This window comes from Salmo salar, chromosome ssa14 (genome assembly GCF_905237065.1).
Source record: "Salmo salar chromosome ssa14, Ssal_v3.1, whole genome shotgun sequence".
NCBI lineage: Eukaryota > Metazoa > Chordata > Actinopteri > Salmoniformes > Salmonidae > Salmo > Salmo salar.
The window spans coordinates 81,064,790-81,080,141 of record NC_059455.1 but is presented as its reverse complement, the minus strand read 5'-3'; the positions used below and the strand labels follow the sequence as shown (position 1 = coordinate 81,080,141).

At 51.6% G+C, this 15,352-nt stretch overlaps 1 protein-coding gene across 3 annotated transcripts in view; it reads left to right on the top strand.

Moving 5' to 3' along the window:
• Positions 1-15,352, top strand: part of LOC106570401 (focal adhesion kinase 1) — a 206,316-nt gene that overhangs the window by 95,002 nt on the left and 95,962 nt on the right. The window lies entirely within an intron of this gene.

The following is a 15,352-nucleotide window of genomic DNA, read 5'->3' as shown; positions in this document are numbered from 1 at the left end:
GTACTATATAGGGAATAGGGTGCCATTTCAGATGCACCCAGAGTCTCAAGCAGCATTGTATGCATGGTCCCCACAGTTTGTATAAGATAATCAGGTGCTTGGATCCTACCAGGTAGGATCCAGATTAACCCAGTGCAAACCCTCAGCAGTGTAGCTGTCCAACCAGCACCTTGGCTCTATACAAAATGTGGTTGTCAAGCAGTTTGTCCAGGTGGCCCACAGTACATCACTACATCTACAGTACATTTGTTAAATGCAAGTGTTGGTGTCAGGCAGAATAAAGGGAGAGTATGTGGTTTGGAGGTGAAGAGAGGGTTTTATTTCAGAGCTAGAAGGAGAAGGGCCCACTGGCTACATAGCTACATGGTCGTTAACTTTCACTGTGTCTCCCTGAGCTGGAGATAGGATGTCTGTCTTTGTGTAAGAGGTGGGGGTAGCAAGCTGTGATGCCGGTGGCTGTTGAGCCATCTCTCCCACTCCCTACCCACCAGTGTTTTGTTTCAGGATATAGAGACTTAGAGAAAGGTGGATATAGACTTAGAGAAAGGTGGATATAGACTTAGAGAAAGGTGGATATAGACTTAGAGAAAGGTGGATACAGACTTAGAGAAAGGTGGATATAGCCTTAGAGAAAGCTCTCCCCAGTAGACGTCGACCCTAACCCAGCTCTCCCAGTAGACCCTAACCCAGCTCTCCCAGTAGACCCTAACCCAGCTCTCCCCAGTAGACGTCGACCCTAACCCATCTCTCCCAGTAGACCCTAACCCAGCTCTCCCCAGTAGACCCTAACCCAGCTCTCCCCAGTAGACCCTAACCCAGCTCTCCCAGTAGACGTCGACCCTAACCCAGCTCTCCCCAGTAGACGTCGACCCTAACCCAGCTCTCCCCAGTAGACCCTAACCCAGCTCTCCCAGTAGACGTCGACCCTAACCCAGCTCTCCCCAGTAGACGTCGACCCTAACCCAGCTCTCCCCAGTAGACCCTAACCCAGCTCTCCCCAGTAGACCCTAACCCAGCTCTCCCAGTAGACATCGACCCTAACCCAGCTCTCCCAGTAGACCCTAACCCAGCTCTCCCAGTAGACCCTAACCCAGCTCTCCCAGTAGACATCGACCCTAACCCAGCTCTCCCAGTAGACCCTAACCCAGCTCTCCCAGTAGACCCTAACCCAGCTCTCCCCAGTAGACGTCGACCCTAACCCAGCTCTCCCCAGTAGACGTCGACCCTAACCCAGCTCTCCCCAGTAGACCCTAACCCAGCTCTCCCCAGTAGACCCTAACCCAGCTCTCCCAGTAGACCCTAACCCAGCTCTCCCCAGTAGACGTCGACCCTAACCCAGCTCTCCCAGTAGACCCTAACCCAGCTCTCCCAGTAGACCCTAACCCAGCTCTCCCCAGTAGACGTCAACCCTAACCCAGCTCTCCCAGTAGACCCTAACCCAGCTCTCCCCAGTAGACCCTAACCCAGCTCTCCCAGTAGACCCTAACCCAGCTCTCCCAGTAGACATCGACCCTAACCCAGCTCTCCCAGTAGACCCTAACCCAGCTCTCCCAGTAGACCCTAACCCAGCTCTCCCCAGTAGACGTCGACCCTAACCCAGCTCTCCCCAGTAGACGTCGACCCTAACCCAGCTCTCCCCAGTAGACCCTAACCCAGCTCTCCCCAGTAGACCCTAACCCAGCTCTCCCAGTAGACCCTAACCCAGCTCTCCCCAGTAGACGTCGACCCTAACCCAGCTCTCCCAGTAGACCCTAACCCAGCTCTCCCAGTAGACCCTAACCCAGCTCTCCCCAGTAGACGTCAACCCTAACCCAGCTCTCCCAGTAGACCCTAACCCAGCTCTCCCCAGTAGACCCTAACCCAGCTCTCCCCAGTAGACCCTAACCCAGCTCTCCCCAGTAGACGTCGACCCTAACCCAGCTCTCCCAGTAGACCCTAACCCAGCTCTCCCAGTAGACCCTAACCCAGCTCTCCCCAGTAGACCCTAACCCAGCTCTCCCCAGTAGACTTCGACCCTAACCCAGCTCTCCCAGTAGACCCTAACCCAGCTCTCCCAGTAGACGTCGACCCTAACCCAGCTCTCCCCAGTAGACGTCGACCCTAACCCAGCTCTCCCAGTAGACCCTAACCCAGCTCTCCCCAGTAGACCCTAACCCAGCTCTCCCCAGTAGACGTCGACCCTAACACAGCCCTCCCCAGTAGACCCTAACCCAGCTCTCCCCAGTAGACGTCGACCCTAACCCAGCTCTCCCAGTAGACCCTAACCCAGCTCTCCCCAGTAGACCCTAACCCAGCTCTCCCCAGTAGACGTCGACCCTAACCCAGCTCTCCCAGTAGACGTCGACCCTAACCCAGCTCTCCCAGTAGACCCTAACCCAGCTCTCCCAGTAGACGTCGACCCTAACCCAGCTCTCCCAGTAGACGTCAACCCTAACCCATCTCTCCCAGTAGACCCTAACCCAGCTCTCCCCAGTAGACGTCAACCCTAACCCAGCTCTCCCAGTAGACCCTAACCCAGCAATCCCCAGTAGACGTCGACCCTAACACAGCTCTCCCAGTAGACCCTAACCCAGCTCTCCCCAGTAGACGTCAACCCTAACCCAGCTCTCCCAGTAGACCCTAACCCAGCTCTCCCAGTAGACCCTAACCCAGCTCTCCCAGTAGACGTCGACCCTAACCCAGCTCTCCCAGTAGACCCTAACCCAGCTCTCCCAGTAGACGTCGACCCTAACCCAGCTCTCCCAGTAGACCCTAACCCAGCTCTCCCAGTAGACGTCGACCCTAACCCAGCTCTCCCCAGTAGACCCTAACCCAGCTCTCCCAGTAGACGTCGACCCTAACCCAGCTCTCCCAGTAGACGTCAACCCTAACCCAGCTCTCCCAGTAGACCCTAACCCATCTCTCCCAGTAGACCCTAACCCAGCTCTCCCCAGTAGACCCTAACCCAGCTCTCCCAGTAGACCCTAACCCAGCTCTCCCAGTAGACGTCAACCCTAACCCAGCTCTCCCAGTAGACCCTAACCCAGCTCTCCCAGTAGACGTCAACCCTAACCCAGCTCTCCCCAGTAGACCCTAACCCAGCTCTCCCAGTAGACGTCAACCCTAACCCAGCTCTCCCAGTAGACCCTAACCCAGCTCTCCCAGTAGACGTCAACCCTAACCCATCTCTCCCAGTGAGACGTCGACCCTAACCCAGCTCTCCCAGTAGACGTCAACCCTAACCCAGCTCTCCCAGTAGACGTCGACCCTAACCCAGCTCTCCCAGTAGACGTCGACCCTAACCCATCTCTCCCAGTAGACGTCGACCCTAACCCATCTCTCCCAGTAGACGTCGACCCTAACCCATCTCTCCCAGTAGACGTCAACCCTAACCCAGCTCTCCCAGTAGACGTCAACCCTAACCCATCTCTCCCAGTAGACCCTAACCCAGCTCTCCCCAGTAGACGTCAACCCTATCCCATCTCTCCCAGTAGACGTCGACCCTAACCCATCTCTCCCAGTAGACCCTAACCCAGCTCTCCCAGTAGACCCTAACCCAGCTCTCCCCAGTAGACGTCGACCCTAACCCATCTCTCCCAGTAGACCCTAACCCAGCTCTCCCAGTAGACCCTGACCCTAACCCAGCTCTCCCCAGTAGACCCTAACCCAGCTGTCCCAGTAGACCCTGACCCTAACCCAGCTCTCCCCAGTAGACGTCAACCCTAACCCAGCTCTCCCAGTAGACCCTAACCCAGCTCTCCCAGTAGACGTCAACCCTAACCCAGCTTTCCCAGTAGACCCTAACCCAGCTCTCCCCAGTAGACCCTAACCCAGCTCTCCCAGTAGACGTCGACCCTAACCCAGCTCTCCCAGTAGACCCTAACCCAGCTCTCCCCAGTAGACCATAACCCAGCTCTCCCAGTAGACGTCGACCCTAACCCAGCTCTCCCAGTAGACCCTAACCCAGCTCTCCCAGTAGACGTCGACCCTAACCCAGCTCTCCCCAGTAGACCCTAACCCAGCTCTCCCAGTAGACCCTAACCCAGCTCTCCCCAGTAGACGTCAACCCTAACCCAGCTTTCCAGTAGACCCTAACCCAGCTCTCCCAGTAGACCCTAACCCAGCTCTCCCAGTAGACCCTAACCCAGCTCTCCCAGTAGACCCTGACCCTAACCCAGCTCTCCCCAGTAGACGTCGACCCTAACCCAGCTCTCCCAGTAGACGTCGACCCTAACCCAGCTCTCCCAGTAGACCCTAACCCAGCTCTCCCAGTAGACCCTAACCCAGCTCTCCCCAGTAGACCCTGACCCTAACCCAGCTCTCCCCAGTAGACGTCGACCCTAACCCAGCTCTCCCCAGTAGACGTCAACCCTAACCCAGCTTTCCCAGTAGACCCTAACCCAGCTCTCCCCAGTAGACCCTAACCCAGCTCTCCCCAGTAGACCCTAACCCAGCTCTCCCAGTAGACGTCGACCCTAACCCAGCTCTCCCAGTAGACCCTAACCCAGCTCTCCCCAGTAGACCCTAACCCAGCTCTCCCAGTAGACGTCGACCCTAACCCAGCTCTCCCAGTATACCCTAACCCAGCTCTCCCCAGTAGACGTCAACCCTAACCCAGCTCTCCCAGTAGACCCTAACCCAGCTCTCCCAGTAGACCCTAACCCAGCTCTCCCAGTAGACGTCAACCCTAACCCAGCTCTCCCAGTAGACCCTAACCCAGCTCTCCCAGTAGACCCTGACCCTAACCCAGCTCTCCCCAGTAGACGTCGACCCTAACCCAGCTCTCCCAGTCGACCCTAACCCAGCTCTCCCAGTAGACCCTAACCCAGCTCTCCCCAGTAGACCCTGACCCTAACCCAGCTCTCCCCAGTAGACGTCAACCCTAACCCAGCTCTCCCAGTAGACGTCGACCCTAACCCAGCTCTCCCAGTAGACCCTAACCCAGCTCTCCCAGTAGACGTCGACCCTAACCCAGCTCTCCCCAGTAGACCCTAACCCAGCTCTCCCAGTAGACCCTAACCCAGCTCTCCCAGTAGACCCTAACCCAGCTCTCCCCAGTAGACGTCGACCCTAACCCAGCTCTCCCAGTAGACCCTAACCCAGCTCTCCCAGTAGACCCTGACCCTAACCCAGCTCTCCCCAGTAGACGTCGACCCTAACCCAGCTCTCCCAGTAGACCCTGACCCTAACCCAGCTCTCCCCAGTAGACGTCGACCCTAACCCAGCTCTCCCAGTAGACCCTAACCCAGCTCTCCCAGTAGACGTCGACCCTAACCCAGCTCTCCCAGTAGACCCTAACCCAGCTCTCCCAGTAGACCCTAACCCAGCTCTCCCAGTAGACGTCAACCCTAACCCAGCTTTCCCAGTAGACCCTAACCCAGATCTCCCAGTAGACCCTAACCCAGATCTCCCAGTAGACCCTAACCCAGCTCTCCCAGTAGACCCTAACCCAGCTCTCCCAGTAGACCCTGACCCTAACCCAGCTCTCCCAGTAGATGTGGACCCTAACCCAGCTTTCCCCAGTAGACCCTAACCCATCTCTCCCAGTAGACCCTAACCCAGCTCTCCCCAGTAGACCCTAACCCAGCTCTCCCCAGTAGACCCTAACCCAGCTCTCCCAGTAGACCCTAACCCAGCTCTCCCAGTAGACCCTAACCCAGCTCTCCCAGTAGACCCTAACCCAGCTCTCCCAGTAGACGTCGACCCTAACCCAGCTCTCCCAGTAGACCCTAACCCAGCTCTCCCAGTAGACGTCGACCCTAACCCAGCTCTCCCCAGTAGACGTCGACCCTAACCCAGCTCTCCCAGTAGACCCTAACCCAGCTCTCCCCAGTAGACGTCAACCCTAACCCAGCTCTCCCAGTAGACCCTAACCCAGCTCTCCCCAGTAGACCCTAACCCAGCTCTCCCCAGTAGACGTCGACCCTAACCCAGCTCTCCCCAGTAGACGTCGACCCTAACCCAGCTCTCCCAGTAGACCCTAACCCAGCTCTCCCAGTAGACGTCGACCCTAACCCAGCTCTCCCAGTAGACCCTAACCCAGCTCTCCCAGTAGACCCTAACCCAGCTCTCCCAGTAGACCCTAACCCAGCTCTCCCCAGTAGACCCTGACCCTAACCCAGCTCTCCCCAGTAGACATCGACCCTAACCCAGCTCTCCCAGTAGACCCTAACCCAGCTCTCCCAGTAGACCCTAACCCAGCTCTCCCCAGTAGACGTCGACCCTAACCCAGCTCTCCCAGTAGACGTGGACCCTAACCCAGCTCTCCCCAGTAGACGTGGACCCTAACCCAGCTCTCCCAGTAGACCCTAACCCAGCTCTCCCAGTAGACGTCGACCCTAACCCAGCTCTCCCCAGTAGACCCTAACCCAGCTCTCCCAGTAGACGTGGACCCTAACCCAGCTCTCCCCAGTAGACCCTAACCCAGCTCTCCCAGTAGACCCTAACCCAGCTCTCCCAGTAGACCCTAACCCAGCTCTCCCAGTAGACCCTAACCCAGCTCTCCCCAGTAGACCCTGACCCTAACCCAGCTCTCCCCAGTAGACGTCGACCCTAACCCAGCTCTCCCCAGTCGACCCTAACCCAGCTCTCCCCAGTAGACGTCGACCCTAACCCAGCTCTCCCCAGTAGACGTCGACCCTAACCCAGCTCTCCCAGTAGACCCTAACCCAGCTCTCCCAGTAGACGTCGACCCTAACCCAGCTCTCCCAGTAGACCCTAACCCAGCTCTCCCAGTAGACCCTAACCCAGCTCTCCCCAGTAGACCCTAACCCAGCTCTCCCAGTAGACCCTAACCCAGCTCTCCCCAGTAGACCCTGACCCTAACCCAGCTCTCCCCAGTAGACCCTGACCCTAACCCAGCTCTCCCCAGTAGACCCTGACCCTAACCCAGCTCTCCCAGTAGACGTCGACCCTAACCCAGCTCTCCCAGTAGACCCTAACCCAGCTCTCCCAGTAGACCCTAACCCAGCTCTCCCCAGTAGACCCTGACCCTAACCCAGCTCTCCCCAGTAGACGTCGACCCTAACCCAGCTCTCCCCAGTAGACCCTAACCCAGCTCTCCCCAGTAGACGTGGACCCTAACCCAGCTCTCCCAGTAGACCCTAACCCAGCTCTCCCAGTAGACCCTAACCCAGCTCTCCCCAGTAGACCCTGACCCTAACCCAGCTCTCCCCAGTAGACGTCGACCCTAACCCAGCTCTCCCAGTAGACCCTAACCCAGCTCTCCCAGTAGACCCTAACCCAGCTCTCCCAGTAGACGTCGACCCTAACCCAGCTCTCCCCAGTAGACCCTAACCCAGCTCTCCCAGTAGACCCTAACCCAGCTCTCCCCAGTAGACCCTAACCCAGCTCTCCCAGTAGACCCTAACCCAGCTCTCCCCAGTAGACCCTAACCCAGCTCTCCCAGTAGACCCTAACCCAGCTCTCCCAGTAGACCCTAACCCAGCTCTCCCAGTAGACCCTAACCCAGCTCTCCCAGTAGACCCTAACCCAGCTCTCCCAGTAGACCCTAACCCAGCTCTCCCCAGTAGACCCTGACCCTAACCCAGCTCTCCCCAGTAGACGTCGACCCTAACCCAGCTCTCCCCAGTAGACCCTAACCCAGCTCTCCCCAGTAGATGTCGACCCTAACCCAGCTCTCCCCAGTAGACCCTAACCCAGCTCTCCCAGTAGACGTCAACCCTAACCCAGCTCTCCCAGTAGACCCTAACCCAGCTCTCCCCAGTAGACCCTAACCCAGCTCTCCCAGTAGACGTCGACCCTAACCCAGCTCTCCCAGTAGACCCTAACCCAGCTCTCCCAGTAGACGTCGACCCTAACCCAGCTCTCCCCAGTAGACGTCGACCCTAACCCAGCTCTCCCAGTAGACCCTAACCCAGCTCTCCCAGTAGACCCTAACCCAGCTCTCCCCAGTAGACCCTAACCCAGCTCTCCCCAGTAGACCCTAACCCAGCTCTCCCCAGTAGACCCTAACCCAGCTCTCCCCAGTAGACCCTAACCCAGCTCTCCCCAGTAGACGTCAACCCTAACCCAGCTCTCCCAGTAGACCCTAACCCAGCTCTCCCAGTAGACCCTAACCCAGCTCTCCCCAGTAGACCCTGACCCTAACCCAGCTCTCCCCAGTAGACATCGACCCTAACCCAGCTCTCCCAGTAGACCCTAACCCAGCTCTCCCAGTAGACCCTAACCCAGCTCTCCCCAGTAGACGTCGACCCTAACCCAGCTCTCCCCAGTAGACGTGGACCCTAACCCAGCTCTCCCAGTAGACCCTAACCCAGCTCTCCCAGTAGACGTCGACCCTAACCCAGCTCTCCCCAGTAGACCCTAACCCAGCTCTCCCAGTAGACGTGGACCCTAACCCAGCTCTCCCAGTAGACCCTAACCCAGCTCTCCCAGTAGACGTCGACCCTAACCCAGCTCTCCCAGTAGACCCTAACCCAGCTCTCCCAGTAGACGTCGACCCTAACCCAGCTCTCCCCAGTAGACGTCGACCCTAACCCAGCTCTCCCCAGTCGACCCTAACCCAGCTCTCCCAGTAGACGTCGACCCTAACCCAGCTCTCCCAGTAGACCCTAACCCAGCTCTCCCAGTAGACCCTAACCCAGCTCTCCCCAGTAGACGTCGACCCTAACCCAGCTCTCCCCAGTAGACGTCGACCCTAACCCAGCTCTCCCAGTAGACGTCGACCCTAACCCAGCTCTCCCAGTAGACCCTAACCCAGCTCTCCCAGTAGACCCTAACCCAGCTCTCCCCAGTAGACCCTGACCCTAACCCAGCTCTCCCAGTAGACGTCGACCCTAACCCAGCTCTCCCAGTAGACCCTAACCCAGCTCTCCCAGTAGACGTGGACCCTAACCCAGCTCTCCCAGTAGACCCTAACCCAGCTCTCCCAGTAGACCCTAACCCAGCTCTCCCCAGTAGACCCTGACCCTAACCCAGCTCTCCCCAGTAGACGTCGACCCTAACCCAGCTCTCCCAGTAGACATCGACCCTAACCCAGCTCTCCCAGTAGACCCTAACCCAGCTCTCCCAGTAGACCCTAACCCAGCTCTCCCCAGTAGACCCTGACCCTAACCCAGCTCTCCCCAGTAGACGTCGACCCTAACCCAGCTCTCCCAGTAGACGTCGACCCTAACCCAGCTCTCCCCAGTAGACCCTAACCCAGCTCTCCCAGTAGACGTCGACCCTAACCCAGCTCTCCCAGTAGACCCTAACCCAGCTCTCCCAGTAGACGTCGACCCTAACCCAGCTCTCCCCAGTAGACCCTAACCCAGCTCTCCCAGTAGACGTCGACCCTAACCCAGCTCTCCCAGTAGACCCTAACCCAGCTCTCCCAGTAGACGTCGACCCTAACCCAGCTCTCCCCAGTAGACCCTAACCCAGCTCTCCCCAGTAGACCCTAACCCAGCTCTCCCAGTAGACCCTAACCCAGCTCTCCCAGTAGACGTCGACCCTAACCCAGCTCTCCCCAGTAGACCCTAACCCAGCTCTCCCCAGTAGACCCTAACCCAGCTCTCCCAGTAGACCCTAACCCAGCTCTCCCAGTAGACCCTAACCCAGCTCCCTGAAAAGATAAATCCAGACAGAGAGCCTGATTCTACCTGCTGATTGGATAAATCTGGACGGAGGAATCAGAAACGCCCCTTCTAATCTAGGTTAACAGGGATTCCTCCTGCCACTGGTGTGTGGGGTTGTGGGTGTTTGGCAGTTTATTTATCCCTGTTCTGCTTTACTTCACACTCTGAAATACAGAACATACATTACCATTTAAAAAAATGTAAAAAATAAAATGAATTGTTGCTAGTTAACGTTCACTAGCGCTAGTCAGCTGTACTTGTGGCAAAACTCAGGTATTTTTCATCCTATAGCTTGTTCTCCATCTTCTTTTGAAATAGTGAGTCAAAATGTTTTCAGCACTTTTATTTCCACTCATTTTCTCATGCTCTCTCTTGTCCCTCTGCAGCAGACATATGGTGAGCAATATGTTTGGAACATTACATTGCAATAAAGTCACAGTATTGAATCACAATACATATAGAATCTTGAGAATCACAAGTACAAGACCAAGTACAGTAAGGCTGCGTTTAAACAGGCAGACCAATTCTGATATTTTGCCCAATTATGGGCAAAAGAGCTGATCTGATTGGCCAAAAGATCAATTGAGTCTAAAAAGTTCAGAGTTGGGCTGCCTGTGTAAACTCAGCCTATGTGTACACCCTCAGACACACCTTTACACGCAGAAGGTACACAGAACACAGACAGGCATACGGGACTGTGGTTATGTAAACTGCTCTGACTAACATGGCTATTGTCTGTACAGTACTGAGCTGCCTGCTCTCAGGAGGTCAGTTTGAGGGGCTCCATCCAGGGGCCTCTCTCTCTCTCTCTCTCTCTCTCTATCCCGCTCTCTCACTTTAACCCAGCTCTCTTTTTCTCCCACTCTTTCACTCATCGCTCTCTCTCTTTCTGTGAGGATGTACAGGGTGAACCGTTCAACCCTCGACTCCTTGCCCACAGAACAAAGAAGCCCTCTTCATCAGAGGGCCTGTCCCCCTTTGCCTCAGTTATCTGTTTATGAGAAGAGAGAAGGAGCCTCTAACTGGCCTCTGCAGAACTGTGCACCAGCTAGCTCAGTACGCTACTTTACCATGAATAGTCAGATGGAAAGAGGTCTATACTAGCCTATGCAACAAGGAAATCAGTAATGCAGGGGGTCAGATGCATATTCTAATCTACATCAAATAGAAAGAAGTACTATTAATCAATGAGGGATTATGCCTATTAAGTATTCACACCCCTTTACTTTTTCTAAATGTTGTTGTTACAGCCTGAATTTAAAATGGATTAAATTGAGATTTTGTCTCACTGATCTACACACAATACCCCATAATGTCAAAGTGGAATTTTGTAGAAAGTTTTAGAAACATTTATAAAATGAAGTTGAAATGTCTTCAGTCAATAAGTATTTAACCTTTTGTTATGGCAAGCCTAAATACGTTCAGGAGTAACAATGTGCTTCACAAGTCACATCATTCGTTTCAGTAATAATGGTTAACATGGTTTTGGAATAACTGCCCCATCTCTGTACCCCCCACATACAATAATTATCTGTAAGGTACCATAATTGAGTAGTGAATTTCAAGTACAGATTCAACCACAAAGAACAGGGAGGTTTTCCAATGCCTCGCAAAGAACGGCGCCGATTGGTAGATGTGTAAAAATAAAAAAAAGCAGATACTGAATATCTCTTTGAGCATGGTTAAGTTATTAATGACACTTTGGATGGTGTATCAATACACCCAGTAACTACAAAGATACAGGCATCCTTCCTAACTCAGTTGCCAGATAGGAAGGAAATTGCTCAGAGATTTTACCATGAGGCCAATGGTGATTTTTAAAACAGTTAAGAGTTTAATGGCTGTGATCGGAGAAAACTGAGGATGGATCAAAAACCTTGTAGTTACTCACCAATAGTAACCTAATTGAGTGAAAATAAGGAAGCCTGTACAGAATAAAAATATTCCAAAACATGCATCCTGTTTGCAACAATGCACCAAATAAATACTGCAAAAAAATATATAAGAAATGTACTTTTCGTCCTGAATAAAAAGCGTTATGTTTGGGGCAAATCCAACACAACACATCACGGAGTACCACTCTTCATATTTCCAAGCATGGTGGTGTTTGCATCATGTTATGGGTATGCTTGTCATTGGCAAGGACTAGGGTGTTTTTTTTAGGATAAACAGAAAAGGAATAAGCACAGGAAAAATCCTAGAGGATAACCTGGTTCAGTCTGCTTTCCAACAGACACTGGGAGACTAATTCACCTTTCAGCAGGACAATAACCTTAAACACAAGGCCAAATCTACACTGGAGATGCTTACCAAGAACAGAGTGAATGTTCCTGAGTGGCCAAGTTACAGTTTTGACTTAAATCTGCTTTAAAATCTGACAAGACTTGAAAATGGCTGTCTTGCAATGATCAACAATCAACTTGACAGAGCTTGAAGTAAATATTGTATAATCTAGGTGTGCAAAGCTCTTAGAGACTTACCCAGAAAGACTCACAGCTCTTAGAGACTTACCCAGAAAGACTCACAGCTGTAATCACTGACAAAGATGCTTTTACAAAGTATTGACTCGGGTGTGAATACTTATGTAAATGAGATTTCTGTATTTCATTTTCAATAAATAAAACATGTTTTCACTTTGTCATTATAGGGTATTGTATGTAGATGGGTGAGAACATTTTTGAATTCAGGCTGAAACAACAAAATGTGGAATAAATCAAGGGGTATTAATACTTTCTGAAAGCACTGTACATGTCAGATCATCTAGGGTGGATCATAGCTGGGAACACAACACAACTCTTCTACGTAACAGGTCAGCTTGGGTGACCATTGGTCAGAGGGGTGAGAACGCGATACAACTCCCCTACTGTACAGGTATTTGGCCTGAGGACGGAGGGACAGGACACAGCAGGGATGTTTGAACAGTTGCCAGGACATTGTCCTCACTCACGACACCAGCAGTTTATATAAACCCTAAACCCCTCCTTCCCCCGTACTCACAGAGGGAAGCCAGGGACAGACACATTCTCTCGCTCTCTTTCCCCCTCTCTCTCTCTCCCTCCACAGGCCCCATACAGTGAGCAATCTTCGTCTATGCCCTCACTGTGGCTGAGTGTACCCCCACAATGGCTGAGTGCAGATGCAGTGGTCTGTGTCTCTGATTGCTATTTGTATTCCTGTTAAGACTCCAGCCGACTGCAGTGTGTGATAATGTTGCAATCTTTTTTTGTTGTGTTTCTGATTTCCCACTTCGGACCATTTCACAGGTTTAGGAATGACTATTCTCCTCTGCTAAATAACATACATGGACAGGGAATGCCTGAACCTAGATCAGCACACGTACTCTGGGACGCTTTATGAATACGAGCTCTGGTTCCGAAGTATCAGTGGACTTCTTAACCTGCAGCCTAGACTAGAGCCTACACTTGAGTTTCTCCTAGGGTTTTTCTGTCTGTACTTTTCTATTGTCCAGCCTGTTTGATAACAGTCTAATTGGAGCCAGTGGCCTGCAGAAGATGACATCTGAAACCTGCACTGTTTCCAATAATAGCTGCCTAGTTGCCCAGGCCTGTAACTGGAAGCAGTGTGAGGCACAGGAAACTGTAGCAGAGGCGCCACCATTATGGATCTGTTCTGAAGAAACTTCCATAGACAAAACGAGCAGCAGGGTTAATCATGTCCGTCCTGTGTGTGGAAGATAAGATGAAAGCTCCTTTAAAAAAGTCCCCAAATGGCACTCTATTCTCTATATAGTGCTCTACAGAACCATAGGGAATAGGGTGCTATTTGGGACTCAGACTTGATCCCCCTCACCAAAACTGCCTCCTTCCTCACATACTTATATTCCACACAGACTTCCCTTTGGCTTTCATAATATTTCATAATATTTGGGCTTATTTCTGGCCTCTACCGTTGATATGATTAGAGATTTCATGCGGAGCTCATTGTCTCGTTTCCTGCTTTTAATTGTTCATGCTGTGTGTCCGTAGATCAAAATAGGAGCTTTTGTTTCACCGGATAATTGTTGACACTTTGTGTCTTATGCGTCTATGTCTCCATCTCTCTCTCCCTCTCTCTGTCTGTCTCTCTCTTTCTCTCTGTCTCTCTGTCTCTCTCAACTTAGTTCAGTTCAAAGGGCTTTATTGGCATGGGAAACATCCAGGAAGGTATTCAGACACCTTGACTTTTTCCACATTTTGTTACTTTACAGCCTTATTCTAAAATGGATTAAATCATTGTTTTTCCTCAGCAATCTACACACAATACCCCATAATGACAAAGTGAAAACAGGTTTTTTAGATAATTTAGCAAATGTATATATAAAAAAAAATATATATATCTCTCTTTCTGTGTCTCTCTCTCTGTCTCTCTCTCTGTCTCTCTCTCTGTCTCTCTCTGTGTGTCTCTCTCTCTCTCTCTGTGTCTCTCTCTCTGTCTCTCTCTCTCTCTCTGTCTCTGTCTGTCTCTCTCTCTCTCTGTCTCTCTCTCTCTGTCTCTCTCTCTCTGTCTCTCTGTGTGTCTCTCTCTGTCTCTCTCTGTCTCTCTCTCTCTGTCTCTCTCTCTCTGTCTCTCTGTGTGTCTCTCTCTGTCTCTCTCTGTCTCTCTCTCTCTCTCTGTCTCTCTCTCCCTCTGTCTGTATCTCTGTCTCTCTCTCTGTGTGTGTCTCTCTCTGTCTCTCTCTCTCTCTCTCTCTGTCTCTCTCTCTCTCTGTCTCTCTCTCTCTGTGTGTCTCTCTCTCTCTCTCTGTCTCTCTGGGAAGTGCCTTTTTAAATGATATTTCACAACATAGTTGGGAGTCGAGTGTGATTTTATTTAAAGTGAAATGCAGTTTGTTTAGGGAATGAAGTGATTGCCATGGGAGTTACACTTAATGAAAAGAATAGCACATCAAAACCACGTTATGGAAAATCATTATTCAATGGAAAACCATTTTAAATCATTTTGAAAAGCAACCAAAAGCCTTTCTCATACCCAGTCACTAAAGAGTTAGTGGGTTTGCTCATTTAAGGATCTCTGGGTGTATTTATGAAAACTATCAAATTGACTGCAGTTGGCATCATCACCTTCATTCATTTATAGTCTTGGCAGAACAAGAGCTTGAGTTTGGTCTGTATTGCAGCCAGACTGGAGTGTCTGCCCCAGAGAAAGATTACAGAGAAGATTTTAATCCTCTTGAAATTAGTCATTGATCGACTATGTGGCTAAATAATAAATGTTCATGTAATGTGGATTGTGCAACATTGTGTCAAAAGAACTAGAGGCTTGCAAAGGATACCTAGTCTCTTCTCTTCTCATTATAACATTAGGATGGGGGTAAATAACCATGATTCCCTTAAAAAGGGGAGAATCTGAGTTTTCCAAAAATGCCAGAAATTTTACTGTACTCCTTATATTCAGTAAATTGCATTAATATTTCAATCAGAAAGCACAGATGAATAACAGCACACATAGGAAAATAGAGCTTCTGATGTAATCAAAGCAAAAATTGCCTACATGACAGTAAACATTTCTAGTTGAGGTGAGTTACAATTTAAATGTCTTGGCTTGCTGGCTGTGCATCCGTTTAAAAGACTGAAGAGTGACTGAAGTGACTGCCCAGGAGGTGTGTGGGAGAGCCAGGCAGATCAGCTCAATCAGACTGCACAACTGAAATACATGAATTTTTCCAATTAGAGGATTGCAATACATATTCTGAAAAGCCATGCTTGCTAATGATTGGATTAAACAGATGAAAAGGAGCTTCATGTCAAATTGAATGTCCATTCGTTTCACATGGAATTCTCGTCTCGTCACATTTA